Source organism: Neolamprologus brichardi, chromosome 3 (genome assembly GCF_056152115.1).
Source record: "Neolamprologus brichardi isolate AB-2024 chromosome 3, ASM5615211v1, whole genome shotgun sequence".
Taxonomy (NCBI): Eukaryota; Metazoa; Chordata; class Actinopteri; order Cichliformes; family Cichlidae; genus Neolamprologus; species Neolamprologus brichardi.
In genome coordinates this window covers 56080847-56093040 of record NC_142106.1, presented here as the reverse complement: position 1 = coordinate 56093040, position 12194 = coordinate 56080847, and the positions used below count along the sequence as shown (strand labels likewise).

At 41.4% G+C, this 12194-nt stretch overlaps 1 protein-coding gene across 1 annotated transcript in view; it reads right to left on the bottom strand.

Moving 5' to 3' along the window:
* Window positions 1-12194, bottom strand: part of LOC102796743 (NACHT, LRR and PYD domains-containing protein 3-like) — a 155761-nt gene that overhangs the window by 36791 nt on the left and 106776 nt on the right. The window lies entirely within an intron of this gene.

The following is a 12194-nucleotide window of genomic DNA, read 5'->3' as shown; positions in this document are numbered from 1 at the left end:
TCCGCTGTGTTAAATATGATTAAGAACAGAATTCAATCATTTGCAAATCCTATAAACCAGTATTTTAAACAAAGTGAGAAAATGAAACATTTAAAGAAAAATATTAGCCCATTTTGAATTTGATGGCAGCATCCTCTCTCCAAAAACTAAAGGCTTTACGATGTTTAGTGCTGGACCATGTTGGTTAATGTGTAAACTTCTGAAACGTTCAACAGTTTCCATTTTGATTAACCTGACCAACATAGAACATAGAACACCTTTGAAGTGGACCTTGCACCCTGTGGATAACTTCAAACACGTTGAGGTCTTCAGAGGCTGAACTTTTACCCAGCATCACAAGGAGCGCCATAAACACTTGTTACGGTTATTAGAAGGAACCCAGCCTTTAGACATCCCCACAATGACATCGTGACCAAGGGTCTGTTGCATGATTTTTAACATGGCTACAATGTGTCGTCTGCTGAGTCATCGTTTAATACAACAACGTACTGAAAGAGAGCATTCAGCATCTGACTGAGCTGGACTAACCTTCCCTTTCAAAAGTGAAAACTGCAACATAAAACTGGAATACAACCAACTTCTAATGAAATGTAACATTTTATAACATGAACACAGATTCCAGGTGAGCTGTGTCTTCCAGGACTGGATTTACCAGAACAGGTATGAGGATGGTGCCTGACGGCATGTACGAGCTGGAGTGGATCCCAGCTAACACAGGGTGAGGAGACAGACGACCGTTCACGCTCACACTTATTCACCAGTTAACCTAACCCCATTACCTGAATGTCTGTGAACTGTGGGAGGAAGCCAGAGTCCCCTGAGAGGACCCACACAAACACGGGGAGAACATCCAACCTCCACAGAGACTCTCTCTGCACTAAAAGCACAAAATAAAAATCACACCGTCATGTACTTTAAGAAACTGGTCTTAAAAAACAGTTAATCTAATATGTCCAAATGGAGCCCGTGTTAAGGTCCGTACTGGACTTCAGAACATCAAGTGAACAACGTCAAATGGGACCTGGGTGCGTTGTCTCCTGATAGAAAGTGCTGAGGATCAGAAGGACTCAGGGACAACACGATATCTGTCCAGCAGAGGGCGACATTATTCCAAACGGCTCCATCCTAGAAACATGATGTGGAACAGCTGACCTGTAGATCTGCTCAAGAACAATCGTCACAGTCTGAACACAGTCAGTCCCACATCTGCCATGTTCTCAGCTTCCTTTAGTACAGGTAGCTTTAATGATCATTTCAAGTGTGCTTGTTTCATGGAAACAGAGAGCAGACTGCAACATCCGTGATAGCCACCTCTAACACTCTGATGGACGTGTGGACAGCAATGCTGCCTTGAACAGTACCGATGTTTCAGGGCTGGATGACGTTTTTGGGTGGGACATCTACATCCTGACATATCAAGGTTACTTTACTTTTAGGTAACTTTGCTTTACAGAAAAATAATAGCATTTGTCATCCCTTCACAAACACACACATCGATTTAAACCTGACAGACACATATTTGGAAATTAGACGAATCAAATCAGAAAAACAGTTATTAGTTATTAAGTTTAGTGACGGCAGCAGGGACAAAGCTGCTTTTATAAGACTTTTATAAGATGTGAATCACATCATTGACTGGACTATGAGATAAGGTGGCATCGTTCTAATCCCATACGGGAGCAGCCAGTCACTTACTGACTATTAACTACTCGATTTCAATCAAGACGCAACCTCTCTCTCTCTCGCTCTCTCTCTCACACACACAGCCATCTTCAAGATAAAAAAAAATTCCGGTTAATTAATTTATTATTAACAATAATGTAAAATTATGCACAAAAGGAATTACTAATGTAAAAAAAAGTGGTTTTATTTATATATGTTCATATATAAATATATGCAGTGGCCCCTAAAGACAAAGCACGTACAAACTCCAAAACACATTTCTAGCGTTAACTGACCTTCCAAAACAGAGCTACCTAGATCACTTAAATTACACAATTGAAAGCATATGTGTATACAAGTGTACAAGAGTACAAGCACTCATATATATTCAAATAATTTTAAAAAAAAGTTCATTTACCTGTTACTACCGCACACCAAATCCTGTCGTTGGTACTTCCTGGCTTGTGTAGCCACTAGGTAACAAAAGCTCAACACTGCGCCTATCATCCTGGAGCACTTCTGTTGTGTTTTGCACGTATTTTGAGTTTTTACGTGTTTTGGAGTTTGTACCTGCTTCAGAGTTTGTACGTGCGTGTTTTGAAGTTTGTACGTGCTTTGTCTGTAGGGTACCGTAAATATAATTTTATTTATTCACTCCACATAAAATGTAATAAATAAATCATATAATACAAAAACCAACTATTCACATTTCAACTTTTAACTATTTAAATTTTCAGCTTTTTCCTGTTAAACAAATTTAAAGTGAAACAACACAAAACACTGCAAACTACAAATTAAAATATGAAAACAAAAATAACATGCACATTCTCTGTCATATGGACCTGCATGAATAATCTTTCTGAATCCTTTATCATCTGCAACTGAAAATAGTTGTGGATGATTACTATACCTTTCTAATGTGACGTTGTTGTCCCTGGCTCTTTCTCTCTCTCTCCCTCTCTCTCTCTCCCTCCCGCTCTGTTCCTGTGCTACTGAGTGTAACTACCGCCCCTCCCCCCTCTGCTCAGAGCAAAGCACAAGGCTTGCATGCGGAGTGAAGCAGAAAAAAAGTGCGAGAGAGAGAGAAAGGACAAAAAAACCCCCATGGCTCGCGATAAGGAGCCGGCTCGCGGCGTTCACGTCAAAGATCCGGCTCTAAGAGCCATTTCGTTCGTGACCGACACATCACTAGTGGAGAAGAAACTAAAAGAATTCAAGACCAAACTGAACTCTGAGCTTTTGTCACAGTTCTGGGTCATTTTGACCCAGCATTTTCAGTTCTTATATTACTTTGTATTATGGTTTGTATGCCGATGCTTTTGTTATGCTTTGTTTATTGGTATTCTATGTTTCTGTTATTCTTAGTGAGGGATTAGTTCTTAGGTTGTGTCTCGTGTTTAGTATAGGTTCAGTGTCAAGTCTGCGTCTGTTTCTTGTTTCCTGTTTTATTGTGAAGGGTTGTCTCATGTCAGTGTGTCTAGCTTTGCTCCCCGTTAGTGATGTGTCGGCCGCGGGTGACAGAAAGCTGCATGAAGTAACTGAGAAAGACTCAAATGATTCTTAGGAGGATTTGGCCTGGAGCTGTACACAATGCAAGGGAAAGATAATGATGCAAAATGGCTCACACAAAAATAACAGCAACAAGCTTTTTCCTGTGACACATGATCTGTTCCTGGAAGAGAAGCCCAACTTCAGCCTCAGTGTCTTTATTAGATGTTCAATGTGTGGCTTATTGGAACGACTGTCATCAATCACAATACCGAGGTATGTGTACGAGGCCACAGTTTCAATAGAAATACTTTGAGCAGATACAGGAGAAGGAAATAAAGCCGGACCCTCTTTCTGTTTGTGAACAACATGACTTTGTTTTTTTTCTACATTTAAAGCCAGTCTGAGCCAGCTGAGACTGAATACTATCAACAGCTGCTGTAATGGTTTGAAAACTATGTTGATGGTATAAAATGAACAGATGCATCTAGATTTTGTGCCACACCGTTGACATAAGTAGCCCAGGACAGAACCCTGTGCACTCGTTTAGTGACATTTAAAAAGCTGGAAGAGAGACCATTGAGCTGAACGCATTGCTGATGTCCAAAAGAACATTAGAGAAGCAGCCAGCTGCTCGGTCTGAAAGGCCTATTTCCAGTAATCTATGACATAAAATGCTGTGGTCAGCAGCTCAGCTCATAAACCAAGGGACTGGGAGCAGCTGCTACTGAGTGTTGCTGGAGTTCCTGTGCTGTTAGATCCTCATCCTCTCCACGCAACTTGGAAGTAGGTGAAGTTGTGCCAGAAGATTTTTTGTTGTGGTCAACAGTGTCAAAGGCTTTTGATAGATCAATAAAAAGAGCTGCACAGTAGTTCTTTGCATCCCGCGCTTCATAGATGTCTTTGAGAACTTTTATTGAAGCAGTTCCAGTACTGTGCAGTTTCCTAAAACCAGACTGGAAGGGAGATAAAATCATATTTTCATCCAGATAACTTTGAAGTTGATTATTTACCAGCCTTTGAAGAACCTTAGATAAGACACAGAGTTTGGAAATTGGCCTGTAATCATTAACTGTTGAGGAATCACCAGCTTTCAGTGGGGGAGTACAGAGGCACACTTCCACATCTGTGGTAAAGCCTTCTGTTGTAGAGAAAGATTAAAAATATAAGACACTGGCTCAGCTATGATATTTGCAGCCAAGTGCAAGAAGGAAGGAGAACGATTGTGAGGACGGGCCGAGTTTCTGGTGTTGGGGCTGTTCAAAGCCTTACAAACCTCTTCTACTGTGACAGGTGTGAAGGAAAAGGTATCAGTAACCAGGAACTACGAGCAGAGTTGTGTGCAAGAGGTTTACCATCAGATACTGTGCTGAACAAAGAACAAGAAGCAACAAAGTGTTTGTTAAAGCAACATTTCAGTTTTGTCTGACACAGGAGTGGAGTCGATATTTAAGTGAGGAGGGAGCTCTGAGGAGTCACAGCTGGCAGAGACACTTTATAGTTTGCCAAAACCTCCTACGGTCGTTTGGACTGTCAGTCGTTAAAGTAAAAAATAGTCACATTGGATCTTGATGATGGAGGCAGTAATCCGATTACACAGCTAACGAAAACGTAGCCAATCAGCATCAGAGCCAGACTTCCTGCCCAGGCCTGGTTTCTCTCATGTAGGAGATCGGCCGGTACTGAACCGAACCAGGCCTGTCCCGACCTTTCACCCTGACCTGGCAAAAAGGGGCGTGTCTGTCCACAAAGTAGACACAACTCTTCTGTAAATATTCCCAAACTGACATCGTCAGCCTGTTTAATACGACCCCAGTTCAAACTGATGCGGGGCTCGGAGCGTGAGATTTTAGTGTTTCTCACAGCACCAACTATGCAGTGATCACTCAGGTCGTTGGCAAAAACTGCAGATGTGGAAAACTTACGCAGCTTATTAATTAAAAAAAAGGTCAATAAGAGCAGATTTATCTGGGTGTTTAGGATCAAGGCGTGTGAGGCTTTAAATAATTTGAGTTCGTTTTAAAAACAAGCAGCGTGCCTTAAAATCATCAGACACAGAAGAAAGCCAGTCCCAATGAAAATCATCCATCTGAAAGACGTCATTAAAATGCAGTTCAGATAAAAGTTGAACCAGAGACGGTGATGTGCTGGGGGAAGCAGATGGAGGCTGATAGCAGCCAACAACAGTCTGATTTCCAAACAGATCAATAGTTAAGGCCAAGATTTCAAATCGCTGAGGTGCAGATCGAGAGAACAAGACTTGAGCAGCAAGACAGACCTTCACATAAACTTCCAGACCTCCGCCTTTTCTGGGACAGTCTGAGTGCTAAATGTTAAATCCATCAGTTGCTACGTTTTTATCCAGTAAAGATTTGGAAAGTCTCAGAAACAACAATGATACCAGCACCGGTTGAACAGGCCCAGATTCCAATCATATCCATGTTAGGAAGCACACGACGTGATGCATGTGTAACCCAGACAGTTTTTAACATCTGCTGGTGTTTCACATTCAGCCAGAGGCCCAGGGTTAGGTTGGATACCAGACAATAATAAAAGCATCGTTATTAGACTCTAGAGCTCGTATTATAGCTGACACCACATGTAGAGTTTAAGTTCACACAGAGACGATGACATTTTTCTAAAACCAGCAAACAATAAACAAGAAATGTAACAAGAGTTTCAGAAGAAGCTGTTTTACAGAGAAATGATTCCCTGAAGACAAAATTATTATTATCATCCTTTATTTCTCCAGGTGAAAATTTAATTGAGATTAAAAATGTTGTTTTCAAGAGAGACCTGGCATCATGGCAGAAAGAGTCAAAAATACATAATAATTCAAACAAATACAAAATAGGAAAAAACATCCTACATAAACTTCATAAAGTTTCATTAACAGACTTTGAACAATGGACTTCAAACTTCCCCCCAAAACAACAGAAACACATTTGAAGATAATGAATGACATTTATCCCTCTAAAGAATGACTTAGACTACGATTTAATATGAATGAGAACATGTTCATAAATGGATGAAACCAAAGATTTCATCAATCCCTGATTTAGAAACAACAGAACATTTGGTTTGATTTCACAAGATAAGAATGACGACTGAGTTGGAAGATTGTTTTATGTTTAGTCAAATCTTTCATACATAAAGTCGGATTACAAAATCATCCCCTAAGTTTGGTGTTTTATTCAAGGAATTGAAATTATAGAGAAAATCTGTGAAATGACTTAAAGAAAACAAACCACAAAAACTCGATGATACTCTAAACCCCCTGGTTTAGGTCGGCAACCTTTCTGATGATGAGTGCATCTAAAATTTCCTCAGAAGTCAATGTGCCATATGATTGCATTAGCAATAAATTACACACTATATAGAACCACTTTATAGGATTATATTTGTGCGCAGATGTTGGCAGCTGTCAGCGAATAGTTATCAGCTATTTTGAAACAAAAAAAGACTTTTTATCCATAACAGCAAATGAACTGTACAACAGAAAATACAAATGCTATTTATGGTCTCCTCACAACAATGATAAGGAAAATAAACTGAGCCAATATGGCATGTTTGTTAATACAGGGACACACATGTTAATGTGATCTCTGGTCTCCCACTCAGAGACACAGGTCTCCGAGTGTCCATCATTCAGACCTGAGGACTCTCTTCATGTGAGAGAAAATCTGCTCACACAGACATGTAGAGCCAAATACTGTCAATAAGGCCTCTGCAATGTTCTGAAGACAGTTAAACCTGTCAGGTAGTGATGTCCAGCAGGTGAACATGCAGCTCCATGAACACGCACAGCTGTGGATTCCAGCTGTGTTCGTAGTTCTGCAAACTTTGACCCCCACAGAGTCGAGCTTTTCAGTTCAATCAGCTGCATTTTGATGTCCTCTGTGTCCAGCCAGTTAATGCGACACAAATCCAGCTGCTCATTAAAGCTTTCTGGTTTGATCAGAAAAGAAAACATTGGTCCAAACACCTGAAAGTCCCAAAAACACATTGTGAATTCTGTCTCGAGTATCCGGATGTATCCGAGTATTTACGTGGTGCTGATGCTCCTGAAGCTTTTGAAGTGTCTGAATGTGGAACTTTCAACATTGCTTGAAAAAACTGACAGCTAGCAACGTCCCTCTCACCAGTAGGCTAAGTTATTTTTAGCCAATTACAAGTTGAATCTGGTAGTTGGGGTTGTTAGCTAAGATACCATCATTAAGAAGCGGCACAACTAATGTGTCTATGTGAGCTAATTTTCAATGTGCACCGCTGGCCCGGCCATTTATTTTTTTTAATGCACCTTCCCAGCTTACTTCACTGTGTGTCGTGCCCAGGGCTGGACTGAATGAAAACAAACACTTTTGTGACAGTGATGTACAGTCTTGTTGGTTTATGTATGATTTCTATACATTTTACATCAGATTAAAACTTTGGTTGTAAGAGTCAGATAATTATTTATTAAAAGCGAGACATTTTAAGTGAGAATAAGAAAGAAAAGTATTTCTTTGTGCCCCCCTTTCGCTGTTAATGCCCCACCTGCCCCCCTGGCAAAACCTTGCTAGAGCCACCCCTGCACAGCTACCAGCTGTCAGCTACTTAGAAAAGGATCCTGGTGTTATTTGTCTCTCAGAAACAGTTCATAACTTCCCTTCAACTCATTCATGTCAAAAGGTAAACCTGTTTCTCCATCACCTGCTCAGCTCTGATGGTTCAGTAAGGACATCTCCTGGTTTCATCTTCATGTTTCCCTCTCACCACATAACCAAACCGACATCATGACCAGCAGCTTTTACAGCTGTGGCTCCAGCAAACATCAGCTGATACTAGAAATTAATATTAAATAAATTCTAACAACAGATGATCAAGCTTAAAAGTGCTTCTGTTGTTTAGGGCGACATCCACTGGTTTCCTCTTTCTGGCGCAAATTCAGCGATAAAAAAAACAAGAGAGAAAAGCCGATCAGCTGATCATTGATCAGTTTCATGATTGAAGTAACAACAGGAGAGGGAGGGGAGAGAATGACAGTGTAAAGACACAGAATAACTCCAGCTTTGTGTCTTTTCCATTCTAGCTGAAGTCCAGGACAAACTGCATTCCTTCTCAGCTCAACACGAAACGTGTAATATTTTCTCTGAATACGAGACGATTCTGTTTTTTACGGGACGGTTGACAACTCTACTAAAAAACTCTGGGAACTCTACTAAAATAAAGTTCACTATCAGTAACATCATAGCACCCACCCAGCTGTATAGAAACTCCGCCATGCTAGCTAGTACGCAGTACGAGTTATTGTAACTGACTGTAAAAAGTCAGCACAAGGAAAATAAACTCCACCTAAACTTGGTTTATATCTGACCCAGATAGATTGCAGGCCATAACTTCTTACCTGAAGTTCAGTTCACCTGACACTCGGACCGGCGGCCGCCTCGAGTCTCTGCTCCTCCAGGGTTGCCGACCCCTGCTCTAAAGCATCTGATTTGGATTCCTGAGATCAAATATATTTTCCTTTGGCTTTGTTTTCTTCTCATTTGTGGCTTTAATGTAGTGTTACATCCTGTTTGTTTGCTTCCATCTGTATACATGTCCAGATTCACTGTTATGTTTCTATTCTTACATTGCTGTGTGATCACTGTTCCCTCTGCTAACTGATGTGACCTTTTGTATCTTACACTGATACTTGTCATATTTGTATCTGCGCCTAAAAGATAAAAATAAAAAAAGTTTTCCATGCTAAAACACAGCTCCACCTCCTGCAGTTCTCCCTCTGAACCACTAGATGTCTCTGTTATCTAAATGAAGACGTCCAGCACAGCAACCACAGCAGTGCTCAGATCACACGTGTCCTGTTATTATGTATAAAAGCATGAAACAGGTGAGACAGGTGGGATCAATATTAATGTTGTGGAAATATATGAAAAAGCAACAGAAGAGTGAAAATATTTCGTGTTTCTAGAAAGATCTTTCAGGTCATAGCTGCTCACAGACTGTATTTACAAGTGACAAACTGCAACTCTACAGTACATCTACAGTATATATCAAATATATTCTGTATTCAAATCTACTGAGTGATGTTTGAAAGTCTTTCCAGGTGAGTTTGATCCAGGAGGGTCTGAAGCCAGAGTCAGACAGAGACTGTGCAGAGACTGTAGAAGGACAGAGCAGCAGCAGAGCAGTCCAGATACACTGATGATCCTCTGTCAGATCCAGAGGGACACACAGGGATGATGCTGGACTCTACATTGTGTCTGACAGTGGAGCTGTTCTCAGAGCAGTTCACTCTGCAGCACTGACAGTCATCTGCACTTCTTCTCATTCCTCTGTCAGTCTCTGCTGGATGAAGCTCTCCTCTCCACCTCCCAGTAACATGGCCCAGTCAGAGCGTCTCTACACACAAGCTGCTGCTGCTTCAACCTCTCTGGATCCTCAGGACACAGCTGCTCCTCTCTCAGCACACACACCGTCCTGTTTACCATCATATCCTCCACCTGCAGAGAGAAGAAGAAGGAGCAGAGGAGATAAACGAGTGTTTCCAGAGACTCTTCATCAGCTGTCAGTCAGTGATGCAGCACATCCAGTATAAAGAGCAGCAGGGACTTCAGTGCTGGGACTGTACTAGGACTCATTGTTGCTTCACTTTTTCTAATCTTTGGATTTTTATTGAAGTTGATGAAAATGTTTTTCCCTCCTAGTTTGAGTTTGGACTTTCATTCATTAGAACCTTGGTGTGTCCACTCTGAGCTCTGTAGGAACCCCAACAACAAGCCCAACAATCCAGATGGACGGTTCCAGCTGTTAACTGGAGGAATTCCATCCAAACATCTGCTCTCACTAAATTCTTCCTCACCTACAAACTGTGTTCTTCACTGCTTTAAACTTGGAAATGAATGCAGTCATTGGTCTGCATGCTGCTTTGTTCAGAGAGCTGATTGGCTGTTGACAGTGTTTGATCAGAGCGTGTCAGCCGATACTATGGTGACCATAAAGGTGACAAAAAGGAAGAAACAGGAAGTGTTTGTGTCCAATCCTGAAGCCTGTCACCATTCTCCTCTCACAGCTTCACTGAGAAGCTGCAGCTTTACAGGAAACACTGGATCTTTCATACTGACTGTGTTTAGTACAATACTGCTGACAGCACCACCCACTCACTCCATCACTCTACTTACACCAGAGTCTCCAGTCTGTAGTCTGGACTCTGCTGAAGATCAGACAACTGCTTCACATCTGGATCCTGCAGGTTGTTTCTGTACAGTTGCAGCTCTCTCAGATGGGAGGGGTTGGACTTCAGCGCTGCTGCCAGATAATCACAGCTGATCTTTGACAAACCACAGCTCCACAATCTGTATAAAGAATGAAAGATGTAAGTTTATTAGACAAAGTGTGAGCTTGATATCATTCAGTGTTTCATCATCTGTTCAGAGTTGAAGAAGGTTCAGAATGTAGAAGTTTAGAAAATGGAAACTCCAAACAGCTGAAGCCAACAGGAAGCAGCTTCAAACAAACACAATAAGAGAAAAAACTCTGAATGTTTCACATTAAAGTCGTACATTTATCATAAAAACAGGAAAAAAACTTGAAAAAGTCGTGTTTTTCCTTCCAGGAACCACAAGGCTTCACTTTTAAAGGTGAAGTGTGAAAGAAATGGACATATTTGACGTCCAACACCTTTTTCCAGTCACATTATTAAAGCAGACAAACTACAAGCTCATTTTCATTCCAACAAGTCATCTGCTGACCTGGACTAACAACACTGGTCTCTATGTGCAGCTGGCTGTGAGACCAGTGCTCAGGGAGCGTCTACAAAGTGCAACACTGAAAGAACATCACACACTAATTTGCTTCCATCATCCAACCTGAAGAGGAAACAGAGACGCCTCCCCTTCAAAGTAAAAGCTGCTCCTTTTGGACACAGTATCAAAGAAAGTCTACAGTATAACATAGAAAAGACAGAACAAATTTTTGGTTGTTTTTAAATTGTGCAGAAATGAAACTACACTAAGCTCAATTATGTGACAGACATTTCATCCCATGTCAGTTTGGCCTCAGCCTGGGCCGGATTATCCAGCACACACTCTGACCACAGGCCCAGTGGCCACGCACAGCTGGGCTCCATCCAAGAGACAGGAAACAAACCAACACAATAATAAAAAGCACCATGTGATCTTCTTACATCTTCAAGACAAACATAGTAAAACCATGAGCATATTTGTTTCCTGATAAAATGATGTGACAGGTAGAACAGAGTAAAGTGGTGGTGTTACAACCTTTCTCCCCTCTGCTGCCGAGGCTGTTAGTCTCTCCCAAACTCAGCTACAGGACTTCCAAATGAACGAAAGCAGCAGAAGTGGCTTTACAAATGAAAGAGGAAGAGGAGAAGAAGAGGAGAGGGAGGCCACCCTGACCATCACTCCAGCTGAAAACATCACACTTCCATTAAAGTTGGTGAGAAAATGTTGAGCAGGATGAGCTGCTGGCTAATCTGGAGGCTGTAGCAGCAGCTCACAGTCACAGTGGATTTCCACTCATGAAAAAGCTCTGGCTGCTTCATTTCTCATCTCATATCAGAGACTTTAATGCTTCACTGAAGCTGTACTGTGATGCTTCCATATTCCAGTGAGGCCTCCATAATGATTTCAGCTGTTCTGTACACACACTGTGTGCCCTGTATGGCTCAAAGTCTCTGCAGCCTGTTTTTATCTGCTATCATCAGATCGTCATCATCCTCATTCACATCCCTCACACACTCTACAGCCTCATCAGCACTGACTTAATCTTCACTGACTGATGGAGCACAACATGAACCTGTGGAGGCTGAAACACTGTCCTGTCAAACATCTCCCCGTCACCACTCCACTTCTGTCAGCCTTTAAATGAACCCTGCTCAAGTCTGTCACTTCTGTTTGGAGCCAAAAGGAAAAACTGTTGTTCAGTCGTTTGGAAAGACAACATTTCTGAAAGCACTCAAACTTCTTCACATTTGTCTGCAGACACATCCTGAACATTTAGGAACTAAATTTTCAAACATCAATCAAAGACCTGAAATATAG